The sequence below is a fragment of the Lactuca serriola genome, chromosome 6, assembly GCF_051521515.1.
Source record: "Lactuca serriola cultivar US96UC23 chromosome 6, Lser_US96UC23_V15, whole genome shotgun sequence".
Classification (NCBI taxonomy): Eukaryota; Viridiplantae; Streptophyta; class Magnoliopsida; order Asterales; family Asteraceae; genus Lactuca; species Lactuca serriola.
In genome coordinates, this window is record NC_136413.1 from 148,142,033 (window position 1) to 148,159,342 (window position 17,310).

Genomic DNA, 17,310 nt, shown 5'->3' on the forward strand with positions numbered 1-17,310 from the left:
TTCTTTTATAGTAAGTCATATCGACACATTTCATTTACAAGAAACCAAAACAAGGGGATGCAACGTATACCACCCATCCATTTACGTAATATATATAGTTATTCACTGAGCATATAGAAGTATAAACTTACGAGCTTTATCTTAAGTAATTAATAATTAAGACTTAATTAATCACCTGATCACAAGTCAAACTGAGTCATGATCACCTTCTATTGCTTCTTTTCAAGGTCATGTTCTTCATCCAAATCGACATCATCAGAAGCATTAGGATGAACAAGATCGATAAGAAAATCAAACACATCAGTGGTCATCACCGCAGATGCAACATCTTCTTTGTGTAGGGTTCTTCTCTTTCCTTGAATGGTCATATTCCAAGATCTTTTAGTCAATTCTTCGATGAAAAGCTCACAAGCTTTTGAAAACACAAGTGGCGCCTCTCCTGAAATCATCTTCACGTCTACACTTGATTTCTTCATGATCTTCTTGATTCTTGCTAATGGCAACAAATGGGGCCCAGTTCGCCCTGATATCCCTCCTCCTGATAAAATCCCAGAATATGCACCAGCTTGCCTCATCTCAAACAAAATGGCTCAATGGTAAATACGAAATAAGATCTTGTTTAGATGAATCAATAGAGATGGCGAATGATTTATTGTATAAGGGTTTCTTGCTTTTGTGTCTAAGGTTATGATTGTCGAGATTAGTTTATGAACAAACCAAACACATATGATCAAAGTGGAAATTAAAATAATATATTAGAAAATTTGACGAGAGGAAAAGATGATATGATGAAAGATTATATTATGAGATTATATACCAAAGTTTTGTTATTTATATATACAATTAATATATGGAAAAACTATTATTAAAAAGTAGGGTTTGAGAGTTGCCGGCCGGGTTCGCCAACTTGCATGCTTATAGACTTATAGTCTTGGCCGGCTGTGTCACTAAACCGAATCAATTTAATCACTACTCGTTTTTTTTATCATATTACTATTTTGTTGGAATATTATTTTATTTTTCTTATTTTGTTGAATTCCAATTGTGAGAGATAGAAATATCGAGAAAGAACGTATTTTCACGTATCCTTGGGGATTAATGATTACTTTCGAACATATTCAAATTGAAAAAGGGAAATCTTTTTGACGTATTAAACTTTTGGAAATAATCCAAAACTAGTTTAACACTAGTTTTTTGTGATAATTAGAAAGAAAATACCCAAATTTTTGGGGAATTTTGGAAGCGCACATCACCTTCACAACAAGAAATATAACTTTTAGGGGCGCCACCATTAGAGACGACGGGTACTTTTAGGGACGATATTCGACAATTCGTGTTTTTGTCGTCGCTAAAGGTCCCTATCGCCGCTAATAGCGTCGTCTCTAAAGGGTGGTACCGACGATCCGTGTGAATGCCTCCGGATCAAGTTCTGGCCCTACGATTACATCTTGATCAAACGGATGAGGTTAACGAAAAAATTGGCGCATGTTTTCCCTCCAACATGTTGCCGCTAATGGTTAAAATGACGTCGCTAAAGGCGTCACCCCTAAAGGGTGACCTTTTTGTTCCCCTTCAGGTAGCAGATCGCAAATCAGGTACCATCTCCACTCCATTTCTCTCTCGTTCTTCCGGCGATTTCAACGCTTTTCCGGTAACTGGAGACTCATTTTGAATCTTCCATTGACTATTAACCACCGGTGCACCCCACTTCTTCAACCAGAGTGATTTCCAGCTCCTCACAGGTGTACCTGTCCACCGGTGACGTTCTGAGTTTCCGACGTACTTCTCCACCGACAAAGGTTTGTTTTCCTATCTGATTTCCACCGTTTTTTGTTTTTGTTTCCATTTCTCTCTCTCTCTCTCTCTCTTTTGCTAATTTTACTGCTTTTGGTGGTCTTAAGGAGATTTCCGGCCCATTACAACCACCAAGCACCGCCACTGCTGCCTGTCTCCGGTGAATTCCCAACCGCCACTGCCGCCATCTCCATCGTTTTCAATTCTAGTTCTACAACCATAACCACAACCACAACCATAACCACAGGTGCATTAGTATACTCTATGTATGTATGAATTTGATATATATGTGTATTAATTTGATATATGTGTGTATATATGTATATATGAATTTGATATATATATATATATATATATATATATATATATATATATATACATATATATATATATATATATATATATATGCATGAATTTGATATATGTGTGTATATATGTGTAATTGAAAATGTGTTTGATTATATGTTAATTTAGTATAATCCAAAGTTATATGTCGTGAGTACGTGTATTTGGTTTTAAGAATGTGCTTGATTATGTGTTTTTATCTTTTGTTAATTTTATTAAACTTCTATGATTTCATTAATAATATTACTCAATATTTGTAATGTAATTATTTTTATTATCTATAAATTACAATACAATTTTTTTATAATTTAACTTTTTTTTTTCTAGCTTGGCTTGTTAATTGTATATAACCTGTTAATTTAATAAAAACATCATGGAGGTACAAATTAATTATAAATTGTAGGATAGTTATTTTGTTTTTTATGTTTTGGATTGTCAAATTAATCAAAATTTATATATAGTAATTGCCAATTGTGATTTTTCATTTTTACTTTTAAGAATATTATATTTTGTCATATTTTTTACATTGTTAACAATATTATGACATTTCTTAATTTATTATATGTTTTTGTTGACTTTTGACCTAAATATCATGATAGTAATAATTCGTGTAAACATTGCATACCCTATCTTTTTTCTAGACCCGCCACTACATTTGTGTCATTTTTTTGGGTTGCATTGGTTCATCTCATGGCTGATGTGATGGGCCATGGATGTGATGGTGGTGACGAGCCACCACATCCATTCGATGTAGATTTTTGTGTTTACCAGATTGATGGTAATTAAGATTTATTCTAATTCATTGTATTTCATATTGTATGTATATAAAAAACTATCTTTAAATTTATTAATATTTTTTTTGCAGTTGTAACTCCCAGACGAAGAGGCATGACAGTAAACAAGAAAATGCATCGGCTATATGAAGCAAACGGCAGACAACCTCTAAAAATAATATTTGACAGGAATACTTTTGTGTCAATTGAGGATGTATATGAATGCTTCATTCGGGAGGTTGTAAGTTATATCTGGCTCGACATAGCTTTGGATAAGAACACCTGGAAAGAAGTTCCAGAAGCCGATCGAAATGGTATGTTTACATATCTTTCGGTAATTATTTATAAAGTTATATTTAACATGTTTAATTTTGATTTATTTTTAACTTCTATATTTTTTGTAGACATATTTTGATTTTCAAGCCATTTCAAATGATCCCGATGCTAGAATTTTATGGGCATCTCGGAACCATCGAATATGTCAGCGGTATAGAGGCTGCAAAAATATTGCAAAAGGTAAATTTATAGATATGCTAGAGGGTGCGGAGGCAGCAAGGGCTCGACCCCCCGTGGGTATGGATTCAGCGCGTTGGAGTGCTACTATTGACCACTTCTTAACTGATACACATTGTAAACGATCCAGTGTAAACAAAGAATGCCGGAAGAAGTAAGTAGTTAAGAATCATGAAGGGACGGGCAACTATGGTAGTGCTTCTTTCAAAAATATAAGTTACATTAATGTTTATTTAGTTATAACATATTTTGTAATGTTTATTTTAGTATAACATATTTTTTTAATGTTAAACAAAATTTGAATAAACTAGAAGTATTTCACCGTGCACATATCAATAAACAAGGGGAATTCACTGACCCGTTAGTTGAAGAATAATATGTAAGTTATTATTACTTAAAAATGAAGTAGAATATTGTTTTATTTTTTTTATTTTTTATTTATTATTATTTTTTTTGCGTTTGTTTTGAAGTATATTGACAATCTTCGTGAAATGCAGAATGCTTTAGTTGCTGAGGTTGCTTTACAAACTCAGCACATAGCCGACTCCGGTGGTGATCCGAACTCCATTGATTGGATAGCCTTATTTGAGAAGGTGTTAGGTGCTTGAAGGAGACATGTGAGAGGCATCGGGCCTAAGCCTTCCGTAGCGGGTACAAGTGCTCCTACCTAGTGGCAGTCACAATCACAAACACCGCAACCAACACAGATACTTATTAATTTGTTGTGAATTTTGTTGTTTGATAGTTTGGTAGCTTGTTAGTTTGTTAGTTTGTTAAATTGTTATGAATTTGCTAGTTTGTTAAATTGTTAAGGACTTCATGTGTTTGTGACTTAATTGTTAAGTAATAATAATTTGTTCTTATAGTATGATATATTTTAAATTATATTATTACTTTGTAGAATGTGAATGTTAACGCTTTTCTCCAAAACCCGACGTTTGTGACTGCACTTGGAGATAGTATCCGCTCATTTAGGAAACAAGTTAACAATGCGACCAACAACAACGAGGAAAACGATGATGGGGACAACGATTAATATATATTGTTTTATGATATGGATGATGTTATTATGTAGGGGTGGAATTGGAACGGTACCGATTCTTTTTTCTCTAAACCGTGTACCGTACTAATTATAGTTGGTATACAAAATTTTCTACCAGAATCGTACCAAGTATACTTGGTACCAATATGTTTGGCTACCAACAATTTTGATTGGTACAAATTGGTAATGGTATATACCAACTTTTAATCTTTTATTGTAAGATTTAACAAAGACATCGGATAATTTTGACATTTAGTAAATAAATTAGTTTAATAAACAAATTAGTTTCATAGCTCTTTTAGTTTACAAAAGAATTCTATTGAAATAAAGCTAAAGTAACATTTTAATTTTGTGTTTTAACGTGATAGTAACTAATATTCTTAAAACTGCAAAAACTAAACACACTTGTTAATTGAAATATATGTAAGACTTCGTGTGTGTGTGTGTATATAATGAATTGGTTGGTACGGTATTACCATGATATTCAAATTTTTGTACCATTACCGTACCAAGATTGCTTAATTGGTACGGTACTACTGACCAAGGATGTTGGCTACCAACTTTCTTGGTTCGGTTGGTAACATGTTGGTTGGTTTTCCATGATACAATTTTGCCATCCCTACTATTATGGATTTAGATGATGTTAATGTGACATACTTTCTCTATGTTATTTGATGTTTTATGTAATGCAGATTTTTAAATTATAAGTTTTATAATTTTATAAATTATGTATTTTTATAATATAAACTAATATAAAATATAAATTTTATCCAAAAATAACAAGCATTAGTGACGACACCTTTAGGGACGATCTTCAGCATTAGTGACGACACATGCCGCCGGAATATTTTACTGGAATAATACTGGCCGGTTGCCAGAATATTATTAGGGACACCACCTTTAGAGACGACAACTCGTATTAGCGACGACACGTATTAGGGGTGATGCTTTTAGGGACGACTTTTGAGTATTAACTATGAGGTATTTGCGGTGACCCAATTGGGACGACTTGTCGTCCCTAACACCTTTAGGGGAGATGAAACGACCCAAAAATACTACCCAAAAATTTCGATTTTTATTATAACAAAACCATGTAACTGAGTATCACATAATAAAAACCATACGCTGCATGTTCAAAATCCATAATAAAATACTGTGAGAAAGATGTATCACAACTGTATCCAAACATATCAAAACTGAATCAACTCCCAGGACAAAACTAAAGCTGTGGTGTGTGCGATGCCATCATCCCGAGCTCTTCCCTTTGCTTGCAGAAGTACCTGAAACCAAAACTGAAACTGTAAGCACGAAGCTTAGTGAGCTCCCCCCAAACTACCACATACCATGCAATAACATATAAAGCACATACTGGGGCCTTGCCCCCTCCATCGGACCGAAGTCCGAAGCTGACTGACTGGGAACTTGTCCCCTACATCGGACCGAAGTCCGAAGCTGACTGACTGGGACCTTGTCCCCTACATCGGACCGAAGTCCGAAGCTGACTGACTGGGACCTTGTCCCCTACATCGGATCGAAGTCCGAAGCTAACTGACTGGGACCTTGTCCCCTACATCGGACCGAATTCCGAAGCTAATTGACTGGGACCTTGTCCCCTACATCGGACTGAAGTCCGAAGCTAACTGACTGGGACCTTGTCCCCTATATCGGACCGAAGTCCGAAGCTAACTGACTGGGACCTTGTCCCCTACATCGGACCGAAATCCGAAGCTGACTGATCATAGCATCACATATCAATTAGCACATAACTCCTGTCTGAGCACGGAGGCGTCAAACATACTAACTACTGCATTGGACCGAAGCCCAAAAACTACTGCTAACTGAACGAGCCGACATTGTGGCCTTAGACCCATTCCTACTGGAAGGAAACTCACCTCGTGAACTGGCTGCTGTGTGTATGGCTCTGGAAACTAACTACTGCTGCTCCGGTATCTCCTCGGCTATAATTCCATAACACACTCAATCAGATGCTAATCACTGCATTGGGTAAAATGACTCTTTTACCCCTGGTCAAAGTCAACTCTCTTGGTCAAAGTCAACCTACAGTTGACCTGACTCGCCGAGTTGGGCCGCCAACTCGCCGAGTCCCTAGCCTTACTTCTCAACCCTACTCGTGGCTACTCGTTGAGCATGGCATCGACTCGACGAGTACCCTCTCGATTCAAAAACTCAAACAATCTGCATCCGACTCACCGAGTCATATGAACAACTCGGCGAGTTGTTCTTCGATCTAAGAAGATGGTCTTGGAAAAAGCATCAAACTAGCCCTAGAAGAGTTCTAATGGAGGTCTAAAGCATAAAACAGAAGGAATCCGGGAAATACCTCAATGAACTCTGATTTTGCCCTTGGATCTTTGCTCTACACCTCTTCTCTTTGCTCCTTTCTTCTTCTTCTTCTTCAAGCCTTCAAAATCCACACACAAAAGCACTTAAAACAATAAGGGATGGATTAGGGTTTTCTCACAGCTCTCTGAGGGTGAAGGAGGCGAGTTTGGGGCACATAGCATTGCTTAAATAGGGAGCAAACCGGGGATTTAGGGTTTCTTCCTGGTAGGCAGACTCGCCGAGTCCCGAATATGGACTCGCCGAGTCGCCGAGTAACACGTGCACAACATCCCGTCCCTACTCGGCGAGTCGGGCTATAGACTCGCTGAGTCCCTCTTGAAAACTTCTAATTAAATGCCAAGGAAGCAACATACCAGAGACGGGTCGTTACAATTCTCCTCCACTTGTCTCAGACTTCGTCCTCGAAGTCTGCTACGGCTGAATCTGCAAATAACTCCGGGTAGTGCTCTCTCATCTCCTCCTCAGCCTCCCACGTCCACTCAGACCCCTTCCGGTGCTGCCACTGCACCTTCACTAACTGAATCTCCTTGTTCCTCAATGTCTTTGTCTTCCGGTCCAGAATCGCGACCGACCTCTCAATATAATTCAGGCTGCTATCAACCTGAATATCCTCTAGGGGAACAACTGCTGACTCATCCACCAAACACTTCCTCAACTGAGACACATGGAAAGTGTTGTGGATCTGGCTAAGCTCTACAGGAAGATCCAACCGATAAGCAACCCGACCCACCCGGACCAAAACCCTGAAAGGACCAATAAACCTGGGACCCAACTTGCCCCTCTTCCGGAACCTGATGACACCCTTCCAAGGTGAGACCTTCAGAAGGACCATATCACCCACCCGGAACTCCAAGTCTGAACGTCTCCTGTCGGCGTAACTCTTCTGCCGACTCTACGCAGTCTGCAGTCTACTACTGACCTGCTGGATCAACTCGGTCGTCTTGAGCACCACCTCTGTGCTCCCAATGACTCGCTGACCGACCTCGCCCCAACAAATCGGGGTCCTACACTTCCTCCCATAAAGCATCTCAAAGGGAGGTCGATCAATGCTCGCATGATAACTGTTGTTATACGAAAATTCCGCTAACGGAAGATACGTATCCCAACTGCCACCGAAATCCAGAACACATGCCCTGAGCATGTCCTCGAGAGTCTGAATCGTCCTCTCGCTCTGTCCGTCCGTCTGAGGGTGGAAAGCGGTGCTGAAATGGAGACGAGTACCCATCTCGTCGTGGAACCGCTTCCAGAATCTGGATGTAAAACGGACATCTCGGTCTGACACCACCGATACCGGCACTCCATGACCTGCCACGATCTCACGCACATAGATATCGGCTAACTTTTCTGCCGATATACTCTCCTGGATCGGGATGAAATGAGCACTCTTCGTCAACCGATCCACTACTACCCATATCGAATCTACTCCTCGTGCGGTCCTGGGAAGCTTGGTGATAAAATCCATGGTGATGTCCTCCCATTTCTACACGAGAATGTCTAATGGCTGCATCTTGCCGTGAGGCCTCTGGTGCTCTGCCTTAACCTTCCTGCAGGTAAGGCATCTCTCAACATTCCAAGCGACATCCCGCTTCATGCAGGGCCACCAATAATCGGGTCGAAGATCTCTATACATCTTCGTCGCCCCTGGGTGGATAGAAAATCGAGACTTATGAGCCTCGTCCATCAACACCTGCCGTACTCCACCCCAGTACGGTACCCACACCCTCCCATGAAGCGTCAGCAATCCCCGACTGTCATAATCAAACGAAGCTACTCCGCCCACTATCCTCTCACACTTTTGCCTCTCCTCCTTGAGGCCCTCAACCTGAGCCTCCCTGATCCGTTCCAACAACGGAGTAATCACTGTCATCCTCAAACACAAATCTCTGATAGGGGCTGCCGACACTTTGCGGCTTAGGGCGTCGGCCACCACATTGGCCTTCCCTGGATGGTAAAGGATCTCACAGTCATAATCCTTCTGCACATCCAACCATCTCCTCTGCCTCATGTTCAGACTAGGCTGATCCATAAGGTACCTCAAACTCTTGTGATCCGTGTAGATAGTACAACGGACCCCATAAAGATAATGCCTCCAAATCTTGAGGGCAAACATGACCGCCCCCAGCTCTAAATCATGGGTAGGATAGTTAGCCTCGTGAGGCTTCAACTGCCTCGAGGCGTAAGCTATCACATGGCCTCGCTGCATCAACACTGCTCCCATACCTATGATTGAGGCATCACAGTAGACTACGAAGTCCTCTACTCCCTCTGGCAAGGTAAGGATTGGAGCCTCGCACAATTTCTTCCTGAGGGTCTCGAACGGTGCTTGCTGCTCAGGCCCCCAACGAAATACCACCGACTTCTTGGTCAGTCGGGTGAGCGGCACTGCTATCTTGGAGAAATCCTAAATGAACCTCCGATAATACCCTGCCAACCCTAGGAAGCTCCGAATCTCGGATGGAGACTTCGGGACCTCCCACTGCATCACGGCCTCTATCTTGGCCGGATCCACCAAAATACCCTTCTGGTTGACGAGGTGACCAAGGAACTGCACCTCGCGCAACCAGAACTCACACTTGGAGAACTTTGCGAAAAGTCTCTCCCTCCTCAAAACTTCCATCACCTCCCTCAGGTGCTCCTCGTGCTGCTCCTGCATCTTGGAATACACCAAGATATCATCTATGAATACTATCACTGACCGATCTAGCATTGGCATGCACACGCGATTCATGAGATCCATGAACACGGCTGAGCATTGGTGAGCTCAAATGGCATCACCACAAACTCATAATGACCATACCTGGTCCTGAAAGCAGTCTTCTGCACATCCTCATCCCTAACCCGCATCTGATGATACCCGGAGCGTAGATCGATCTTGGAGAACGAAGACGCTCCCTGAAGCTGATCAAACAAATCATCTATCCTCGGAAGTGGGTAACGGTTCTTCACCGTTACCTTATTCAACTCCCGGTAATCTATACACATACGATGCGACTCATCCTTCTTCCTCACAAACAGGATCGGCGCTCCCTAAGGCGAACTACTCGGCCGAATGAAACCCTTGTCTAGCAGCTCTTGCAGCTGCGTAGACAACTCCTGCATCTCAGGGGGAGCTAGACGATACGGTGCCTTGGCTATCGGAGCCGCACCAGGAATCAGGTCGATCCTAAACTCAACCTGTCTCTCAGGAGGTATTCCCGGTAAATCCTCGGGAAATACATCCGGGAAGTCTCGCACTATCGGAACATCATCAACTGCCATCTTGCCCTTCTCCCGGGCATCCAAGACATAAGCTACATAACCTGCACAACCCTGCTGGAAATAACGTCTCGCTCTCGCGGCGGAACAAAAGGTTGGTCCGCGCTGTGGCCTCTTGCCCTGAATCACTAACTCTCCCCCACTGGGAGTGCGAACCCTCACTAACTGCTGCTCACAATCAATCACCGCCCCATTAGGGCTCAGCCAATCCATGCCTACTATAACCTTATTCCCTCGCAAGGGAATAGGAACCAGGTCCACCGAAAACTGCTCGTCAAACAACTGAAGCGAACACTCTCTATATACTCTGTCGACCCTCATGATCCTGTCATCTGCTATCTCAACCTCTAATGGACAATCCAGCTCCCCTGGAGCTCTACTAAATCTCTTGCTAAGCGCAAGTGATACGAATGATCGGGTAGCCCCCGAATCGAATAATACCATAGCAGAAATGCCGTTCACAGAGAACGACCCTATACAAAACATATAATCATAAGCAACAATCAATCAGTAAAATAGAGATGAAGGGAAGATACATACCCGTCACCACATCAGGAGTCACTCGCGCCTCCTCTGCTGTCATCTGAAACACCCTACTCTTCACCACTGGCGCCTCGGCTCGGCCCTGCCGGCCATCTGTAATCCTCAAAGTAGCAGGGGCAGGCGCAGCCACCTTCCCTGCTGCAGCTAAACTCGGACACTGGGACTTTTTATGTCCCCTCTGATTGCACTGAAAGCAAATCAGATCTGATGCTGCAACGACAGGAACAGGAGCCGTACAATCCCTGCTCATATGCCCAGTCCGACCACACTTGAAGCAGCCGGAACTCCCTGCCTTGCACACCCCATCGTGCATCTTCCCACACCTGCCACATCGACCGTGGCTCGGCTGAATCCTGGATCTGTGATCTGAAACCTTGGGCTTTTTGCCCGAACCTCCTGAACCCGAAACCGCCTCTGGTTTCCTCTTCTTCTCCATCTCTAGATCAATCTCCCTCTCTCGAGCTCTAGCAATCATGTCATCCAACGTTTTACAGCTGGACCGGCTCACAAACTGGCGGATATCGCTCCACAACATCTCATGATATCGGGCCTTCTTCATCTCCTTATCAGCCGCATACTGAGGAACAAGAAGAGCCCTCTCCCTGAACTTGGCGGTGATCTCCACCACGGTCTCTGTAGTCTGGGTGAGGTCCTGAAACTCTCTGGCTAACTGTTGCACCTCAATAACCGGTGCAAACTCCGCCCTGAACCTGGTAGAGAAATCAGCCCAGGTCATGGCATCCAATGCTGCATCATCTCCAATGGTATGTCCGACCTCTTCCCACTAATCCCGTGCCCTGTCCTTCAGAAGACAGGACGCCAATCTAACCTTGTCCCCCTCGGGACACCTGCTCGTGCGGAACGCGTTAGCCACATCCGCCAACCATCTAGTACTCGCTATGGGGTCCCGCGCCCCATGATAGTCTGGAGCTCCACATGCCCTGAACTCCCTGAATGTAAGTGTGCGCGACCCCATCATGGCCGCCACCTCGGCACGGAAGGTGCCCAACCTCTCATCCATCAGCTCTAGGATACCCTCCTTGATCGAACCGAAGATCACAGGAGTCTGCTCTAAAATGATACGAGTAATCTTTGAAGAAAAAAACTCTCTGGTCTGCTCATCCATGCGCTCGTCCCCCGAGCCTGATCCTGATCCCTCCCCGGCACCTCCACTGCTGGCTGCTGGTCTCGAACGCAAAACCACCATTCTGAAACACATCATAACGACATCAGAAAACTGAATATCTCAAGGGATCATTGATACTACTACTAGCTTCCTGGTCTTGTCTCAGCCTTCCTTGATTCGAGTACGGATCCTCTGCTTTCAGTAGTACGGGCCCATACTACCTTCCACATATATCCATACTTTCCTCAAGAACTGCCTTGACTCCACCAAGTCACTTCTACTACTGCTGATCTCTGCTACTCTCATCCTAGGCTTGCCCTAGGGAAATCTCTGACTCCACTCAAACCAGTCCTCAGATGCTGAAGACCTCCTTGTAATGCTAATTAGCCATCACCTGAATACCATCACATGTGATGAGGCTCGGATAATCCTTCGAGTAAAAGGCTCTTCCCTACAACGGTTGGACTCAAACAAGAGCTGCGCAATAGGGCCAACGCCAATACTCTGAGATTATTCAACCCTGATCACATGTGACGTGGCGTATTCATCTAACGGCTAACTCTCATCACCACGAGTTCTACAAAGCACGAAGCAAGCAGCATTCGGACACCAGAAACTACTCAAGCAAATCTACTCTCATAACGAGAAACTGAACTAGCATACAATGCTAAGCTTGCGCTACCAGACATAACCTAAACAAGCTATCCTGCTGCTGTCTACTCGATACTAGCATGCAATTCTCATAAAGCTGAAACACATATAGCAGGCGCATAAGGCATCCTCCTAGATCCTTAGTCCTATACTAGCATGCTGTTCTACTGGAACTGGAACAATTAATCATAATAATAAAACTTGTATGGGTAATTTGGGAGTACTTACTTGAGCTCGGCTGATCGCATGCACCACACCCTTATCTTGTTTTTTTTTTTTTTTAAAAAATCTTTTCTTTCTAAGTGTCTTTCAAAATTCCATTTGAAAACATTTTCCTTTTTGAAAATCTTTTTATCTTTTCCTTAGTTTGAGTTCAGATACACCCGAAAGTATATCTGAATCCCTCAAACCAAGGCTCTGATACCAACTTGAAACGACCCAAAAATACTACCCAAAATTTTCGATTTTTATTATAACAAAACCTTGTAACTGAGTATCACATAATAAAAACCATACGCTGCGTGTTCAAAATCCATAATAAAATACTGTGAGAAAGATGTATCACAACTGTATCCAAACATATCAAAACTGAATCAACTCCTAAGACAAAACTAAAGCTGTGGTGTGTGCGATGCCATCATCCCGAGCTCTTCCCTTTGCTTGCGGAAGTACCTGAAACCAAAACTGAAACTGTAAGCACGAAGCTTAGTGAGCTCCCCCCAAACTATCACATACCATGCAATAACATATAAAGCACATACTGGGTCCTTGCCCCCTCCATCGGACCGAAGTCCGAAGCTGACTGACTGGGACCTTGTTCCCTACATCGGACTGAAGTCCGAAGCTGACTGACTGGGACCTTGTCCCCTACATCGGACCGAAGTCCGAAGCTAACTGATTGGGACCTTGTCCCCTACATCGGACCGAAGTCCGAAGCTAACTGACTGGGACCTTGTCCCCTACATCGGACCGAAGTCCGAAGCTAACTGACTGGGACCTTGTCCCCTACATCGGACCGAAATCCAAAGCTGACTGATCATAGCATCACATATCAATTAGCACATAACTCCCGTCTGAGCCACGGAGGTGTCAAACATACTAACTACTACATTGGACCGAAGCCCAAAAACTACTGCTAACTGAACGAGCCGACATTGTGGCCTTAGACCCGTTCCTACTGGAAGGAAACTCACCTCGTGAACTAGCTGCTGTGTGTATGGCTCTGGAAACTAACTGCTGCTGCTCCGGTATCTCCCCGACTACAATTCCATAACACACTCAATCAGATGCTAATCACTGCATTGGGTAAAATGACTCTTTTACCCCTGGTCAAAGTCAACTCTCCCGGTCAAAGTCAACCTACAGTTGACATGACTTGCCGAGTTAGGCTGCCAACTTGCCGAGTCCCTAGCCTTACTTCTCAACCCTATTCGTGGCTACTCGTCGAGCATGGCATCGACTCGACGAGTACCCTCTCGATTCAAAAACTCAGACAATCTGCATCCGACTCGCCGAGTCATATGAACAACTCGGCGAGTTGTTCTTCGATCTAAGAAGATGGTCTTGGAAAAAGCATCATAGCCATAGAAGAGTTCTAATGGAGGTCTAAAGCATAAAACAGAAGGAATCCAGGAAATACCTCAATGAACTCTGATTTTGCCCTTGGATCTTTGCTCTACACCTCTTCTCTTTGCTCCTTTCTTCTTCTTCTTCTTCTTCTTCAAGCCTTCAAAATCCACACACAAAAGCACTTAAAAAAATAAGGGATGGATTAGGGTTTTATCATAGCTCTCTGAGGGTGAAGGAGACGAGTTTGGGGCGCATAGCATTGCTTAAATAGGGAGCAAACCGGGGATTTAGGGTTTCTTCCTAGCAGGCAGACTCGTCGAGTCCCGAAAATGGACTCGCCGAGTCACCGAGTAACACGTGCACAACATCCCATCCCTACTCGGCGAGTCGGGCTATAGACTCGCCGAGTCCCTCTTGAAAACTTCTAATTAAATGCCATGGAAGCAACATACCAGAGACGGGTCGTTACAGGCGACTTGCTTGACTATTTGCGACGCATTTTGTCGTCCCTAAAGGTGTCATTTCTTGTTGTGCTTTGGGCTCAGGACATGAGCATATGTGGCTCACGAAGTGAGGCCGGTCTAAGAGGAAAACCCTAATTTTGGGGGTTTTATTTCGTATTTAAAGGGTGAGGGCTAGGGTTAGCCCATCCTCAACCCCCATCACCTTCTTGCACTCCCCTTTGAAACCCTAACATCCATATCTGATCTTGAGCTTATTTGTGATGATTATAGCCAAGAAGAAGAAGAAGAGGAAGAGCATCTAGTCCATCATTTCTGCATTCAAGCCTCATCATCAATCATTTTCACACCTTCTGGACCTTTTGTGAGTTTCAAGTACATTGCTTTATGAGTCCATAAGCTTAGATCTAGATTCTTATGCTTTATCATTAATATGTAAGATGATGTAATGGTTGAAATCCATAAAGTTGCCAACTTTATGGATCTCCAGTGTCCCTTGAGTAGTATAGCTGCTAGATCTAGAATATGGTTTACTTTTATGACTCTTGCATGAGATATGGCATCATTTCCTCCTTTTGTGCCCTAGTTAGTGTTTGGGACATGCATTAGACATGTATATCAAAAAACCATGATTTTTGTGATGTTCTGGAGTAAATAAGACACTATGGAAGATTTGGTTGCTTGTCCAAAAACGGGTTACGAGTTTTATTAAGCACTTCTGTCCAGAGCGTCCTCGCGAGGTGATGTAACGCCTGTGTTTCCGGGCTTGCCATTTTTAGCAATGTAATGGTCTAGGTTAACCTTTGTAACCCGTTTTGAAATAATAAGATTGTATTATTTGAGTATTATGTGTTTTGTGCTTAACTGCTTAATTATGTGGTTTGATTAATTAAGAATAAAAATAAGCGTCAAAATTTAAGTGTAAAATAAACTTAATTTCTTTGATCTATGTTGTAGTAGTTGAAACGAGGTTTCCGAATATATATAGAACGCCCAAATCTGACTTCGTATGAGGAAGTTATGATTTATCGAAGTTCCGGCTTAGCGGTATACAACCTGTTTTACTCGATTTGAGATCGAGCGGTTGTTAGCCGAAGCAATCTAAATGAGAATCGAAGATCTCATTGTTGGTATTGAAGCGATAAAAAGTTAGGCGAGAACGGACGTCAAACGAAGAAGTTATGAATTTATAACGAAAGTTTCTGTCCCGGCCTATTAAAAATAATTAATAAAAATAAAGTCAAAATTAGCCGACGGAGTCTAAGCGAAAGTCGTAGAACGTGGTCTCACCTTTCCGTGGATATAAAGAACGTCAAAAACGGAGTTCGTATGAAGAAGATATGAATTTCCGAAGTTTGATAAATAAATTGTATTTATTTTTAAATCAAAAATCCGGCATTATCCGAAGGGGGAGTCACCAGTCCGATCCGACGTACGCCCCGCGTACTTCGAGAGTGTCGACACTTCGGATGACGCATGCAGTGACGATTTCGGAAGCAGTACGCGCTGCGTACTGCAGTACGCCCCGCGTACTCCGAGGCTCCAGCCTCTATAAAAGGGATCCGAAGGCAGCCGAGAGTTTTGTTCATTTCTTCTCTTCTCTCTCCCGTTTTGCATCGTTTTGCATGCCAGAAATACCCCGAAGCCCCGGTATCATACTCTAGCGCCGAGGCAAGTCCCGAGATCCCGAAGATCCCGAGAAGTGCGGTTCCCGAGTCGAAGCTCTGCCCGCGAGAAGTTCGATTTTCGAGGAGATCTTCCAGATCTGCTGAGGATTACTACTTCTATAAGCCGTAGTGCTGTCGGATCATCTTCTGATCAAGTGAGTGTGTAGTTATTTTCTTCTAATACAATAATACGAAGTATTTTATATAAAATACGTGCTATGTGTATATATTTGGTTGTGTTATGTGTGAATGTGTATTTCACTCTCTTCTATCTTATAGATCTGATTATTTCTCTATGAGATATGTGTTATGTGTGTGTGTGCCTCATCTGTTATGTGATATATGTGTTGATTAAAGCATGCTATACAGGTTTTTAAACTATGTATACAAATGTATATTTTTATCTACTAATATGCTGGGTAGAACATGAGTAGACAGTTGGTGTGTAATAAACAGATGAGAGGCCTCGTTGTTGTTTGATTTAGTCATCTAGCGGAGTTTAGATGACGACCACATACTTTTCTAGATAGTCTTGTGGAAACATTAGCAGGTTCGCCACCTGTAGGTGTTAATGAACTTGGGTGTTCATTCGCTGTACTCCATCCCCCTCATGGTTGCCTTATTTGACTTATATTGCTGAGGTACCCCCGAAGCATGTGTTGTCGCCCCGATGAAATATTCTTAGACTAGGTCCCTTATGTTAGTTGTTTTAGGGACATTAAAGTGAGAATAACGGGAATGGATAATTGGGTTATTGTTGGTTGGTGAAAATTAAATATGATATTTATTGTGGGTTGAAAACCCTATATGCTCACCAGGCTGTCAAGCCTGACCCACTCAGTTTTAAATTGTATTACAAGAAGTGGCGGAAGGGCATGAGATGGATGAACCATCAAGTTGTTTTGTTTACAAGTCTGCATATGTTTATATTTGTTATATGACTTGTAATGTATTCGTTTATGCTTATTGGTCTGTATCGGAACATGACACCCCGAGTTTTGATTATAATGAAAATACATTTCTTTTATGAAATGCTTTGGTAAACATTGTTTTATCATGCTTTGTTTTTGGGAACAAATTCTGCAACTCTTTCAAATCAAAAGGATTTACTCTGAAAATATTTAAAAGCATAAATGAAAATCGGTCTTTTCTGGCCGAGATTTTGGGGATGTCACAGTTGGTATCAGAGCATTAGTTTAAGCGAACT

At 42.4% G+C, this 17,310-nt stretch overlaps 1 pseudogene; it reads right to left on the minus strand.

The window, feature by feature from the left end:
• Positions 1 to 209: 209 nt before the first annotated feature.
• LOC145060249 (nuclear transcription factor Y subunit C-3 pseudogene) lies at positions 210 to 575 on the minus strand (annotated as a pseudogene).
• Between the last annotated feature and the right edge of the window lie 16,735 nt (positions 576 to 17,310).